General features: G+C 34.0%; 1 long non-coding RNA gene across 1 annotated transcript in view; it reads right to left on the reverse strand.

The window, feature by feature from the left end:
- The window catches only part of LOC104871471, a 115271-nt gene that overhangs the window by 22532 nt on the left and 76313 nt on the right, over nucleotides 1-16426 (reverse strand). Inside the window, exon 2 of the long non-coding RNA XR_782871.3 lies at nucleotides 10099-10216. This is a non-coding gene — a long non-coding RNA (uncharacterized LOC104871471). The remainder of the gene's footprint in view (nucleotides 1-10098; nucleotides 10217-16426) is intronic.

Consider the following 16426-nt stretch of genomic DNA (forward strand, 5'->3'; position numbering starts at 1 on the left):
CTACTGACAATTCAACTCAAGATCATGTGTGTTATACTCTGGCAGAAAATTTGTCTTCATTTTTCTTATGTTCTGATACTTTATGGGAGACTAAGATTTAGGACAATGGAATCATTAATCTGGTGGAGAAAATTTCAAGGCATCCCAACATTCAGGCTATGTAATGGGTAATGTTGGCTTCTTTCAGTCATTTATTGTGAGAATCAAAAATCAGAGCCAAATAAATGCAGAGCTTAAAAAGCAGAGCTGAATAAATTGAAACATTTAGCCAGAAAGCAGGTGTTTCTAAAGTTGTATACTGTAATGCTGCAAGAAAGAAAAGCTTGGTTGCTGAAAAGATGAGCACTGACCCCACAAAGAATGGCTGATATCAAGAAATCACACAATAACAAATGTTGCTGGGTTTGTGGGGAGAAAGGAACTTTTCTCCTTTGTTGGTGGGACTGCAGACTGGTGCAACCACTATGGAAATCAATATGGAGATACCGCAAAGAGCTGGGAGTAGAGGTTCCATTTGACCCAGCCACACCTCTGCTCGGTATCTTTCCAAAAGAACTAAAAGAATCATATCACAGTAACATATGCACGCCTATTTTACAGCAGCACAGTTTATAATAGCTAAAACATGGAAACAGCCCATTTGCCCATCAGCTGGAAACTGGATAAAGATGTGGTTTTTCTATAAAATGGAATACTACTCAGCCATAAAGAATGAGAAATTAGAGTCATTCATAGGAAAATGGATAAAGTTTGAGGATATACTCCTAAGTGAAATAAATAAGTCACACGTGTAAATACTGAATAGCTTCTCTGGTGTGAAAAACTATAATAGTACACAAGACCCTAATGGGATAATTAACAAAGTGAAATAGGAAGAAAAAGGGCTAAAGGTTTAGGGAAAGTGGGAAGGGTAGGGGAAAGGGAATAAGGGAAAAGAAAAAAATATGAGAAAATGAAAAAATGGAAATAAAGTGTTTGTAAATGGGGAGGGGAAGAGGGGGTGAAGGGAGGGCAGGGACAAGGGGAAAAAATGAGAACCAAGACCTGTCATGTAAAGGTACAAGATCCCAATGATGAATGTAACTGTACTGTATACCTAGAATGTACCAATAAACTCAATAAAAAGAAAAGATGAGCACTAGAAAGAAGCAACAGGATACAACAGGATAATAGGAAAGATGTCTTCAGGGCATCTCAAAAATCCACAAGATCCTACTCTATAATCTCAAGGATGTGAAACTTAAAATTGTCATTTGAAAAGGGAGCCCTTGGGCACCCTTCTCAAGGAGGTCCATCTAAGGAATTGGTTCACCAGGATTTGTTTGACAGTGCTTAGTCATCCAAGCACTCAGAGGCCTCTGGAGCCACCCTAGAAGAGGACCTGGCTGCTGCTCCATTTGGCAGCTGACTTTGGAATCATCCATATTGTGCTAGTTTTACTGGCATATAGAATACAAAACTTATGTCAGGAAGGTTCCACCCAGATTTTAAAAGAATGTCTGGGAGGCCAGGCAATGTACCTCTGAGGATGTTGTTTGTGAAACTGTTAAGAGTAAAGACAAAAGTGCAGTGAAGCCCCTAGGAACTTGGAGATGTGAGGAATGTGGAACATCTACTGGGAAAAGCTGCAACAGACAGCAAAGCCACCCAAGAAAGGCTATGAGGATTGTAACCAGCAATGATGTAGGGGCAGGTACAATCCCTTTGGAGTTAAAATCTTGCTAAAGTAGTCCTGAGCACTGGACACGGAACTGCAATATTTAATGTTTTCCTACTGGGTTTTATCTTGCCTTTACCAGTCTCTTTCTATCTTCCCATTTCTCCTTTTTGGAATGAGAATGTTTTCCTTGTGCCATTGTATGTTGGAAATGTGTTACTTTCATTTTGTTTTATCACAGCCAAGAGTTTGTTTTGAGTCTCAGAGGAAACTTTTGACTTAGATTATTTAGCAATGCTGGAACTATGGCGACTCTCAGAGATTGACTATATGTGTTTTTCATAAAAAGTTCTGCATGAGTCTTGTGGGGTCAATGGAAGACTGTTATTGATTAGATTTCGATGGCCCCAAAACTTCATGTGTTTGGAAGGCAATTTTATCACCGAGATACTATAGATGACTTGCTCTCAGGAGGTAGAGCCCAGCTGGCAGTGTGTCTAGAGGTATAACTTGGAAGGGTATATTCCTGATCCTGTTCCTCCCTTCTCTCTGTTTTCTGATTACCATGACTTGAACCCCTTTCCTAAATGGCAGGCTATTCTGCCACATTATTTCTGCATTTGAGCCTGTCAACCATGGAACTGAAACTTCAGAAATAAACCTCTCTTCCTTTGAGTTGTAAGTGTGGGGTTATTTATCCCAGCAATGAGAAAGAGACTAAGAAGTTAGTAAGTGTATGCTAAAAGATAAAGCAGACTGAAAGTGAGTCTTCTTACACCAAATATTTGGCTAAGCTGTGACTGAAAAGGGAAAGTTCTAGAAGGAAATTAAAACTGCTACTCTAGCGGACATAAAAATGATTAGAAAGCAAAACAGCCTTACTTATGAACTGAATAAAGTTGTAGTGGTCTGCATTGAAGATCAAACCTGACACAATAGTCCCTTAAGCCAAAGCCTAATTCAACACTTCAAATCCAACAGCCTTCAAAGCAAGGCCCCAGTTTTCCTTCATTTCCTTAAAAGCTGAGAGGTAGGGAAGTTGCAGAAAAACCATTTCATTTTACCAGAGGTTGGATCATAGGGTTTTATGCAAAGAAAATTGAAAGGTGAAAAACAAGTGTTGAGGTAGAAGCTGCAGCAATTCAGAGGAATTGGCCAAGATAATCAAAGAAGGTGGCTCCACTAAAATAGAAAAAAGAAATTTTCAGTATAGATGAAATAGTCATATATTCAAAGATGCCATACAGGGCTTTCATACCTAGCAAGATCAAAGACTCAATATAGGCTGATTTTTTTCTAGGGACGAATGCTGTTGGTGACTTTGATTGAACATTAATGCTCACTTATTGTGCCAAAACTCATACGACTCTTAAAAATTATTTTGAAATTTTCCTCCTAAGATCTAGAAATGGGACAATAAAGCCTGGATAACTGCACACCTGTTTAAAATGTGGCTTTACTGAATATTTTAGCCAGTTTGCTCTGAAAAAGAAAGATTCCTTTCAAAATATTACTGCTTAATGACAAAGCACCTGGTCATCAAACATCTCTGATAGGGATATACAATGAGATTTATGTTTTCATGACTGCTAGCACAAGACTGTTGCTCACACACCAAAAACTGCCTTCAAATTTCAAGTCTAACTATTAAGAAATAAATTGTATAAAATTATAGCAACATTGAAAAGAATTTGCAAGAAAGTGATCCAAATCCTTGTTGATGATTTTTAGGGGTTCAAATTTTCAGTGAAGGAAGAACTGCAAATATGATTAAAAGAGCTTTAAAACTGTACACTGAAGCAGAACCTGAAAAATGACTAATACTTCAATTTCATAATGAAATTTTAATAGTGAGGATTTTCTTGTTAAAAATGACCTGCCAAAGTCATTTCTTGAGACAGACTACTTCTGGTGAAGATGTTATGGACACTTTTAAAATGACAACAAAGTATTTTGAAAATTACATGAACTTAGTTGCAGTTGATAAAATAGTAGCAGACTTTAAGATTGACTCCAGTTTATAACTTGATGCTACAGGGAAATCTTTCCTGAAAGGGAATGTTGATTGATGCAGCAAATTTTATTGTTGTCCTATTTTAGGAAATTGTCACAGTCACCCTAGTTTTCAGCAAACATTACTCTTATCAACAATCACCAGTTTTAAGGCAACTCTCTCCAGAAAAAAAAAAAAAAAGACTTGCTTCAGGCTTAGATGATTGTCAGTCTTTTTTAAGTAATAATGTATTTTTAATTAACATAGGAACATTGTGCTTTAGATATACAATGCTATTGTGCACTTACTAGATTGCAATATAGTATAAAAATTACTTTTATTTACCCTGGGAAGTGAAAAATATTATATTATTCATTTTATTTGGATATTTGTGTTATTTTGGTGTTCTAAAACCAAATCTGCCATATCTTTAGGCACTTGAATACAAGGCCACTAAAAAAATTCTTCAATTACTATGAAAGAGAGAAAGTCAAATGAAGCAAAACTGGTGGGACTCTGTTATGTTTTAAATATAGAATGTCTCCCCCAAAGCCTCATGTGTTAAGAGGTGGGGCTTCTGAAATGTGATTAGATCCAAGAGTTGCTGTACTCACAAATGGATTAATCCACTGCATGTGCTCAATAGCTGAATATGCTGATAGGAGGTGGGGTCTGATTTGACATGGGGATTATGAGGGGCTGGCCCCGAAGGGGGTGTGGCCCTCCCTAGCTCTACTCTTTAGAGTCTGCTTTGGGACTACTACAATGTGAGCTGCTTTACCCCACCACACCCTTCCTACTTTAGAAGCCAGATGACTATGCACTGAAAGCTCTAAAAAAAATGAGCTAAAAATAAACCTCTCCTCCTTTAAATTGTGAATATTGGGTTCAGAGATGAGGAATGTGACTAAGACAATCTCTAATCCAACATGACTGGTATTCTCATTAAAAGAGGGAGAGATACCAGAGATACATAGACAGAAGAAAACATAGGAGGACACAACAAAAAGGTAGGAATGTGCAAATCAGGCAAACAGGCTTCAGGAGAAACTAACCCTGGTAGGACTTTGGTCTTATACAACCAGCCTCCAGAATGTGAGGAAATAATTTTTTTTTTAAAGCCCTCCTGTCTCTTGTATTTTATTACAGCAGCCCTAGCAGACTCACACGATCATGTTCCATACCATTAAATCAATCTAAAAATATTCTGAGCATGTCCTCTCTTAATTCTTGCATCCAGATTTACCTAAGATACTTACCAATGTCTTTCTCCTAAAAGGGGGTCTGATTTTGCATGTTCATCTTCATTCCCACTGTTTTTACTTAGGTACAAGTTTCTTCATCTTACTAAGCTATAGGTATAGCATCTCCTATATTTTCATTCTTGCATCCTCTGTCTTGTTTTTTTCTTCAAACTGCTATCTAAATTTTCTTTATAGGAGATAAAAGTGATTGTGCCACTTCTATTTAAACCTCCTACCCACATAAGCTACAAAACAAAAGGTAAATATTTTGGAACATGTGATCCTTTGAAATTGGGTCCAGCTGAACTGCCTAGACTTTTCTCCATTGCTGTTTCTATGTGCATACACACACACACACACACACACACACACACACATGCTACAGAATACCATAACACTGCTTCAAGACTCCATAGCTCTATGAAGTCTTTCAAATTTGAGCAGCATATGCTGTTTCCTGCATTGTGTCACTATCATGCTTTTTTAAAATAAGTAACTGTCAGACATTCACAAAATACACTGAGTATGTTTGTATCACTATCTCACTAGACTATTAGTCTTTTGATAATAAGACTAGCATATGATTCCTATTTTTATTTTGCATATTTAGCATTACGCTCGGGCATAGTACTTTACAAACAAGTGTTTCGTAAATCAATATATAATGAAATAAATTAGGCTGAGTATGTAGCTCAGTGGTAAGGTGCTTGTTTAGGATGCACAAGTCTCTGAGTTTAATCCCAAGCACAGCAAATAATGGTAATAACAAAGATGATGATGATGATGATGATAAAAGTATATTAATAGTATTCAAGCATAACTCAAACTTTCTGCTCAAAATCTTTAAAAATGTTTATTAGCATAGAACATCATTTAGAATTCTTGACCAAGTATTTAAGATACTTTCTTCTGGGAAAAAACAATACTTTCCCATTCTCATGCTTCTGTTGCCACATGTATAGCTCATATAATTCATATATTACCTCCTACAAGCTAGAAATTCCTTTGATGGTGCCTTTTTAATAGGATGACTTTTTGTCTCATAACAATGATTTATTAGTATATGTTATCATCTCTTTTACACATTAAGCCCTTTAAAGAAGAAATCCACATCTGATTCTTCTTTAAAGATTTAATGCCTAGTCTTATTCATATAGCAGACACTCCATAAAAACACTTGGCATCCTACTTTGTATCTGTTGAGTACATTAATTGTCTTCAACATTTTGTTCACGTGTTTTTATAGAAAGCTCTATGCATAGAGCCACTATATATGTATATGTAATTATTTATAAATAGAAACTTAACTAATATACTAGCATATTATTTACATTATAATAGATTCAGAAAAATTTTAAATATGAAAAAATGAATACAAATGAAATTCTCAAACATTTTGCATATACCAGTGGGTATACTTGGGCCACTCTTTGTGGGGTATGATCTTTGGAGACCAGTAACATATACATTACTTTGATTATAACAAAGAATTAGGGTATCAATACTGCTCTAGTCATCTAGTGTTATTGAGCAATGAGTAGCATGTTTTATTTTCCATGTAATGTAAATTTAACCAATTCTAGATAGGAAGAAAATGTGGTCAGCTGTCAAGTTATTCACTGAGGGGTTAAAAATTTATTTCATAGCTTGAGGTACATCACCTTCTGAAACATTAAAATGGAGAGATTAGCCCATGTTAATAATATTCAGTCCAAATTTAAGAGCGTTCCATTCTCTGGAAGATGCTGTGGTAAATTTTGGTGAGTAATGGTGAAGAAAATGAATTTCAGCTCTGTTGAACAATTGTTTTTTAATTATGTTAATTATGTTCACTAAAAAACTTTTGGTCTTAAAAATTGTTTAGAACCTTCATAATTCACCACCTTTTATACTAACATTTCTCTTTCTTTGATAGTCTTTGAAATACAACTTAGAAAATTCAAGGAATTTAATTATTTGCATTTTGCTTAAAATGTATTGCTTTTTAAATTAGTGCCTGAAAGAGACTATTGTTTCACTATATCTATTCATCCCTCTTCTGCTAGGAAAAGAACCTCCAAATTTGAGCACAGCATACATGTACAACAGGCCATACATTTTCTTTTTTCTTCCTCCCACCAGGTGGCGTGCAGAAGAGGTGGTTAGCAATGTGGAAGCCATGTAAGTAACCTCAGATTCTAATAATCTGAGTCTCCTTATTCCCCTCGGGCAACTCTGCTACTTAGAAGAAAAAAACAAACCTCATCCACCTCAAGCCACTCTATTGAAAGGGTTATTTTATTTATTTGGATAGAAGCTGATTTTTAAGAGGGAACAATATTTATTAAAATACAGGTTTGTTGCAGCTAAATGCAAAACAGAACATGTTTTTACTTTAGAAAAAGGAAGAAAATGAATAGTTACAATCATGCTCCTTCCAAAACTTGCTCACTAAACAATGGTTAGTTGGTATATAAAATATCAGATATCTTAGTGTGAATGACAATATAGAGATGAGTTATGACATAGTTCCATCCTTATATAGAGTTTTATTCTGCAGTGGAGAAGACATACCAATACCAATTATCAAGAATTAGCAGGCATTAATGATTGAGTTCATTCATTCATTCATCAGTTCACTCATTCAAATGGCAGTTCACTCAAATGATACTGTATTATGGGAATAGATGGTAAAGGAGGCCTAACTCACTCTAGTAAATGAAAAAAAAAATTCATGTTAAGATATGGTGTCTGAGTAAATTGTGGAATAGAATTAGTCAAAACAGAACATTAGGAAGGTACCAGGCCATGAGCATGCATAAGAAGGAAATTGGCCATTTACATTCCAGTGGGGTTTGTTCTGTTTGGTGTATAGATTGTTTCTAGGACCAACATACAGAGAATTGAAACATCCAAAGTCAACAAAGGGAGATTATGAATGCCTTAATAATATACCATTATACTATATTAGAGATTCCAATTTTAACCTTTGAAGGTTTTATTTGGATAGTCACAAGTTCATAACTGAATATTCAAGTAAGAAAATAACTGAAAAGGCTCTATTACCTTGAAAGAGTTAGTGGGCCACAGGTGGGGGTGTGACAGGGGTAGGTGGGAGGGCACTGCAAATAACAGACTGCCACAGGCTTTTCGTTGAAGAGTAGATGAGCACAAAAATGAATATGAGAATACATGATCATTTCAGAAAACTCGGTTGTGTAGAAAAGAGGGAGAAACCAGTATCTGATGGATACCATTAAAAATGGTAAATGGCATAAGTTCTCAAATGTCCCTGTTAGGGCAGTACACACAGCTGCCCTGTTGGTATTTTTATCAGAGGAAGATTCTATAATGTAGCTTAGGTTTGGTGTCATGGATGTGTTTTACAAAGAACATTCAGTCACGAATTGAAAATCTTTCTTTGCAATTTTGCATTATGGAGTGTCTTGGCACAAAAAGGAATTGCTATTGTACTGACAAATATGCCTTTATTATGATACTACCTGGGAACCATAATAATCCAAAAGACCAAGAATATAAACATGAACAGCATAAACCTTTTGTCTTTGAGTTGTATTAAGTTTTGATGAGAGCATTAGCTACACAGCACTTGAATACCTAAAAGACAACTAAATCCTAGTGGCCTCTTCCTGACTCCTCTTCTCCCGTTAGTTTCCACCCTTACTGCTGTCAGTAAAATATGGCATAAAAATGAAATTGGTCTAAAACCTGTTTTTGTGTGGTTCAAAGCTAAGGTTTTTCTTACATTTTTGAAGAACTGAAACAAAAAGAGTATACTACAGACACATGATTCACAATGCTGGAAATACTTACCATCTGTCTTTTTTTTTTTTTTAACAAAAACAGTTCATCACATCCTTCCATGGTATAGAGTCATCATATTACTTCTGTCTACATTCTGCTTTCTGTTGTTGTGTGTGGGGTTACTGGGGATCAGCCTCGGGTCCTTGTGCTGGCGAGGCACTTGGCAGCACCGCTGAGCTACATCCCCAGCCCTACATGTTCCTGTCACGGTCTCATCTCTTCTTTCTGCTTGGAGTAGGATGTATTGCATAATCATTTCTCTGACTTGTTTTGGTTTCCAATCTCTGTCAGTTTTACTTATTGACTGTTAATCTTTTTTGTCTTTCCTGTATCATTTGCCTTCTAGCTCTTTTCCCTATTGTGTTTCTTGAAATTTATGACTTCAGTATAGATACATTTACATTTTATTGTCATACAAATACATATTCCTTGAAAAGTGACCAATTACAATTTGCCATATATTTATATATATATAAAATCTTGAAATATTCATCTTAATTTTTCTATCTCTTCAAGGTAAAAAATTTGATAAAAATAAGTTTACCCCCTTAATCCATGCTTTCTTGCTTATCTGGCTACCTTGTCTCACTATTTTTTCTGAATTTCATTTTTTCCCTTTTACTTTCATGATCCTAATATGCTACAGCCCAGTCACTTGTTACTGATCATTTCACTTTTAGGTAATTGGCACTTCTTTTTTTTTTTTTTGGTTGAGTTTTCATTTTCTCTAAATTGTCCAATATGGTCACATACATCTCTTGGAATTTTATAAATTATGTTTAATTTTAAAAAGATTAGTTTAATCCATAGAAAATTGAAATGCACATCTTCCAACAAGGACATTTAGCTCATTTCAGATGGTAGATGAGTTAACTGCCAAAGTTCTCCATAAAGAAATTGCAGACACCATAGTTTCCCACTTTTCACTGTATTATGCCCCTTAAAATGATACAGTGCACTTAACCATGAGAAAATCTTGTTATGTAGTGCTCTAACACATGCTTAATCCATAAAGACAGAGAGGAGTACTTTCATTATTGATGTAACACAAAATATAATCAGAGTTATTCAAGAACAATAATGTCAAGCCTGAATGGCAACTACATTTCTATGTAATGAGTCTGTTTACATACACCAAATTTAAATGTCTTAGGTTTTTTTTATTAGTGTCTTTTATAGACTAAATCAAACCCTAAGGATGTAATCAAATTAAAAGAATTAGTGCTCATTAATAAACTGGCAGTAATATTTCACCAAAAGTTTGCTAAGTCTCTCTCTGTCTGCAAAATCAATAAATAAAAGCAGGCAGTGCATAAAAGTGTCTGTCTACTGCATTAAAACATGACAAAAATAATATTTCTTAACATTGCCAAAGAACTATCTATTTCTGAAGATCATACCAGTTCCCATTGCAGAGGCCAGTAAGGGTCATTAAACACCAATGGGTCTCTGAGTCCTTCTTCAGAGTCAATGACATTGTAGGCTTCACTCGGGATCTCATTTTCCTCCACACAAGGTCTGCAGGGCAAAGAAGGCAAATGAACTATGAAAAACATAATCACTGCTTTTACTGTTGCTTTTTTTTGTAATAAAAATTCCATTTATTTAAATTCCATTAAAAAGCACATTTGGCTGCCGAGAGCATAAATACACATTTTTATTATACTTAGCATTTTTCATTTGCAAAAAAAAAATTTCTGACATTCATTTAGATACAAATGTTAAAATATTTTCAAACTACCTGTTTTTGCTAACCATTTTCTATGTGTTCATTGCAAATAATAAATGCTGGAAAAACAAGTGATTTGGAATGTAATTCCAAAACTCTATATTTCCCATTAGAAGTTATCAGCTTATACTGGTTATTATCCTTACTATGTCATATGCCTACCACTTATGAATTTTTCCAACATGCATCTCTTAGAAGAGTGATTTAAATTAGTTGAGCTGTTGTTAAAAATATTTTTTTTAATTTCATTTTTCTAATTTCTCTGATGTATTTAATAAATCATTAACAGAGCAAATGACAGTGCTAGTATGTCAGGAAGGCTTTTTAACAGAATGTTCTCTCAAAGACAAAATTGAGAAATTTGTATCTGCCTGTGTACTCAGAGCTATCAAAACAAAGTACAAGGGTATACAGTCAAGCAATGACATTAACGGTATGTCTGTGTGACCATTAATCATGATATGTCAACTTGAATTGATCAAGAAAAGCCCAGCAGATTAGCAAAGCAAACTTCTAGGTGTGTCTGTGATGAAAGACAGGTAGGCCACAAAACTGTGAAAGGGTAAGACCCACTTTGACTGTGAGCTGCCTCAACTTTAGGTCTACACAGAATAAAAAGAGAAAGAAGGAGTTGTGACCATTTTGAAGAGCTCTAGTCTTCCTGAGCAGGTCTGACATTTGCTGCCACCACCCTTGGCCACTGATCTCCAGATGTTCAGTTTCTTCAGATCTGGGACTGGGACTGCATCTTTGATCTCTTTTGTTCTGCAGCTTCCATTTTCTTGGTTGATCAGCTGCTAGATTCTCTGGATCTATAGTACACTGAATAGTACTAGGGAGCCTCCTGCTAACTAGGGAGAACCCTGTCTAACAAGTCTCCTTGCCTAATTATGCATTTTTTTATTGATTGTGTTCCTCTGTAAAACACTAATACAATCTATCTTAGAAATAAACTCTGTGAAATGACTGGTGAGATTACTCATATAAAATATTAGAGTAATTCTTAATTTCAGTATGCACAAGATTCACATATCCGTTAGAGTTCCCTAGAATGTCAATATATACATATAGGATTTACAAGATAGATTTATAATGGCCAACAGAAGAGCCAAGTGCAGAAGAATGCCAAATAGCCATCTGTGTGCTAAAGAACCAAATGGTCTGGTCAAGCTGGAGCTCACTGCAGAGTCTCATTTGAATCTGTACCAGGAAGTTAAAGGCTCTGTATTAGAAGTCTGAAGACTGTAAGATGGAAGGCTAAACTTTCTGGAAAGTTGACAAGTCTGAGCTGGAAGCCTGAAGATGGTCATCCAAAGGCAATGGTGAAGATTGGAGCTCCTCCAAAGAAGGAAAAGCAGACTTCCTTTTTTTCCCCACTTTTTATTACGTATAGGCCACAAACCTATTGGTTAGTGCCACCTATACCTAGGGTTGGTCTACTCTCTTCAATAAATCCATCATTCACATCCAAACAATGTTGAACTAATCACTTGGGTGTTTCAAGTTGACACCACAATTACAATTTAGAAACTAAAATTATGAATTTATTAATATAAGGAATTATATCTAATGTCAGTATAACTCTGGACTTTTTCAATTTAGTTTGATATCTAAGTAGTATGGTAAAGCAGCAGCATTTACACAAGATGTTTAGGAACAGTCTCTGTAGCATCATATGCAAAATTAAAAGCTGGAAAGAATTTAAATGGTTATCAAAATTGTTTAAGAAGCATATTATTTTCTTTATATATATATATATATATATACCTAGATGAATATCTTGATTTTTTTTCACATGATATTATTTTCCTACAAATATTTTACATTTTTTTGTACCCCTAGGTTTTAGTTTTCCAATTGAGTAGGTCATAGCCTTTAAAAAAAAAAAGAGCTTTTTCCTTTCCCAAGACAACAAAAACATTTATACTGGCTAAATTTGTTTCTACTTTATGTTCATTTTTTTTTCCTTTATCCTTTATTGGTACATTTATGAATCATGTTATTTTCACATAATTAGATAGTACCTACCAATACAAGCAAATAAATTTGATCTACACTATCAATTGGGTCCATGTCAATGAGTTCAAAAAGAGTAAGCAGAGAGCAGAAATCTATATACATTATGATATTGTTTATAGTTTTAAATTATCTTAAAACAATTGTATAATTTATTTTTTAGTAATACATATTTTGTGTATGAATTCAAATATATTATATAGGAGACACTTCTGAAGAAGACGGAATGGAATAGTTTTAGGGACAGTATACAGAGGTTCAACTATATACAAATATGTATGTATTTATTTGTGCATTTGGAGTACATAGTAATGACAAAATACACACACACAAACAAACCAGTACGACCTAGTTGTTATATAAATGACCCAAAGGCTCTTGTACATTGGTAAACAACTTCTTCACAGCAGGCCAAAACATTTGAAACATATAATAAAAGAATGAAACAGGAGAGGTGAAAGGAACTTTTACCAAACATAATAATTTAAAAGTACAAAAAAGCAATGACAGTAAAAATTAGCATAAAGGAATAAAATTATTAAAGTTAATAAAATAGAAGTCACTAATTGTTCAAATAGGGAATGAACAATATTTATGCAAAAAATTTTCTCATGATTCCACTGATTATTTTACTTGTATGTTCATAAAGGCATGAACATTTATAAATTAATACCTAAGCAAAGGTAAAAATGTGATGACTGTATCATTACAACTTTTTAATTTTAAAGACAAAAAAATAGCATAATGTCTCAGATTTTTATTACAAATTTTGGCCATTGCTTTGTATCTCCAAAATTATTCCACATGGCTTGGAATTCAAGGAGTAGGAATCATACATTGAGAAAAGAAATAGTAAGAGTAAAATAGGGCACTTCCTCTCAAAATTTGATGTAAATTAATATTATATATTTATGTAATCCAAAAATCTCTTGTTTAACTCCTAATAAATTCTTTCAAACAATTAGATTTCAATTCAAAAGTTGTATCTTCATTTTTATATCTCATTCAGCAACTATCTCAAGACTGTCATTGAGAGAATATCTAAAAATTTTTTCTAAACCTACATTGCTTAGCCTTTTAATTTTGTTATATTTTAGCTCATTTGCTAAGTTTCAACATTTTTAATCCTTCTTTATAACTAATTCCTAAATATATTGACCTACACTGTCTATATGGGTGCTGCTGGGATGTAATGAGAAACAGGTGCTCACCTCATCTTGTGTCCCTGAAGAACACCTGCTGTTTTAAAAAAAAATGGCTTAAGAGATCTAGTCCTACAGCATCCCATTGGAATGATTATGGTTCTTATATGAGAAAAAAAATGGTATAAAAGCTAAATCTTCTCTGTTGGATTCAAATTCACAGGACTGCAAAGCTGAGATGCAGAGCCCTAAATAGGATGTCTTATAGGAAAATACCAAACTGGCTCTGGCTCTGAGTAGTACTTTACCTCAAAATCCTACCAGCTTTCTTTAATAATACATGTGAATCAACACACACACAATATATATATGTGTGAGAGAGAAACTACTTCATAACAAATGAAGGCACCAAAAGAAAAACTTAGCACATATATACATTTATTATTTCCTAAAAGGTTACTTTTACTCTTTTTAGTAAAGTAAATATGACAGATTATAAAGTATAAGTTGGCCATGGGACTTAGCACATATATACATTTATTATTTCCTAAAAAGTTACTTTTACTCTTTTTAGTAAAGTAAATATGACAGATTATAAAGTATAAGTTGGCCATGGGACTATCTCTGAGACAGCCATGCAGAAGAGTCTGCTATACTTAGAGGTTTGGAAGTCTTGCCAAGAACAAGCTGGTAAAGGCTTGCAGACTAACCTAATTCATGCAGTTTTCAGGCATATTAAATCTGCTTGGTTACAGATCACCTCACTGGTCTCCCTGAGCTCTACATTTAGTTTTCCTTCCATGCCCGTCTCACAGTATTTTTTAGAGATATTTTACTTTGAAGATATGCAAACTTCCCTACCACCCAGGTGTATACAGAGATTTGCATTCAAGCACCAGTTCCTCCTACAGGATATTGTTAAGGCTTTTCTAAATTTTAAAACAACAACACAAATGTTTCTTTTGTTTGATTTTTTTATTCTGTGTTATTACAAGCCACAAAAATAGATAAAAATGCATATATTCCTTTACAAATTTATAAATCTGTGTGCTAGTTCAGTGTTCAATTTTTTTCTCTAAAGAGGAAGAGGAAAATAGTAAGTAAACAGACTTTGTAGGCTTTCATAATTTCTATAAAAACTACTCAACTGTAGCAGGAAAAGCAGCTACAAACAATATATAAATATGCAGGCTATATTCCAATAAAACTTTAATTATAAAAACAGATGCAGATAGGAGTTGACATTTGACCTTCATACCATAGTTTGTCAACCCAAGTGCTTTTACTATATAGTGCTTTGACCAATTACACAGCTTAAAACTATCAAAATAAATATCTATAAATAAGAGTAAAATGAAATATCATTCATTTTTCTACTAAGAAATATATCTAATTCATTCATAAACTAGAGAATTAAATCCAAGAAAAAAGTGAAAAATGACATTAAATATCTTCAGTTTTCTTCTAGTAGTTCTATTTTGTCTCTCTATTTACATTCAAATTTTTTTGTTGCATATCTTAAAAATAATAACTAACCATAGAGCTTCACAGGGGGAGATCTAATATTGCAAAGGGCAGCACTGCTGACAATTGAGTTCTCTGCTAGTTGAATTGGACCTGGACTTATCACAGCAAAACAGAAGTGAAAGTTTTCAGTGAACACCCTAGAAAGTATGTTTTATTGAAAGATTAATCAATAAATGTGAAATTTCACATTTGGGAAATTTTCCAAAATTTAATATACAAAATAAAACTTCTCTAGAGTCAATCTCTAGAATCTGTCAGACATTGGTTTAGCTCCCAAAACCCATAGCACTGGATTTACTTAATTTCTATCCCATGAAATGTTTTGACAGCTGCAACGAGGCAGTGCTTATCCATGTTTTCCCAAAAATAAGACCTAATCTGAAAATAAGTACTGGACATAAGCATGGTGATGGCCAATGTCATGCAAAGGTTATACCTCAGTATTTCCTTACAGGATAGCTACTCTGTAATGGCAGTTAAGGCAAGATGACTGGGACTGTGACATTTTTTTATCTCTAGTTTTCAAGGCTCATTCAAGGTCTTATTTTGAGGGAAACATGGATATAACCTTTTTACCCTGAACATCTTTAAGTTGTGTAGCAACACTAAAATTACAATATGCCCTGTGTCTTATTCTGTCCTCCAACTTTGGGGATAGAGTTTCTTATCTTTATAATGAGATGCCTGATGTCCCATTTAATTTACTTGTGGCAAACAAATAAATATTGGTATATTAACAATCTGAAAATAAAAACATTATTTCACAAGAAGCTTTAGCAACAGGAAGATGTCATATTTATCTTAAAATTGTACTTTGATACCAAATAGCATACATTTAAAATGTTTCAGCATAAATTAAAATGTATCCTGGCTAAATTTTTCTCACAATCAAGAGATCTAATGCATTGAGTAAAATCTGTGCAGAAATAAATGTACCACCCATGTGCCATTAGAGGTACACAAAGTAATCTAGTCCTTTGAATTTTGTTTCAGGACACAGAAGTCCTTCAACAGGTAAGCTTGCATTATCAGTTATTAAGGTATCAAGTTGTGTAGCTGGGAGCTTTGCAGTACATACAAAGTAGTAAAACAAAAAAGTACTAGTTAAATAATTCTCTATAAGATGTTATGTATTTATACAATAGAAACTAGTGTTATAATGATCATATAATCCAATTATTAGCTTTACTAAACTCTACAAAAACTTTTTTTACTGATCAGATTTATTATACATTTCTTTGAAATTTTTTCATTTCTCCTCTGGCAGCCATATGTAGAAAATGCAAGATCCACAAAAAAAAAAAAAAAAAAAAA

This window comes from Fukomys damarensis, unplaced genomic scaffold (genome assembly GCF_012274545.1).
Source record: "Fukomys damarensis isolate Sample0158 unplaced genomic scaffold, DMR_v1.0_HiC HiC_scaffold_14, whole genome shotgun sequence".
NCBI lineage: Eukaryota > Metazoa > Chordata > Mammalia > Rodentia > Bathyergidae > Fukomys > Fukomys damarensis.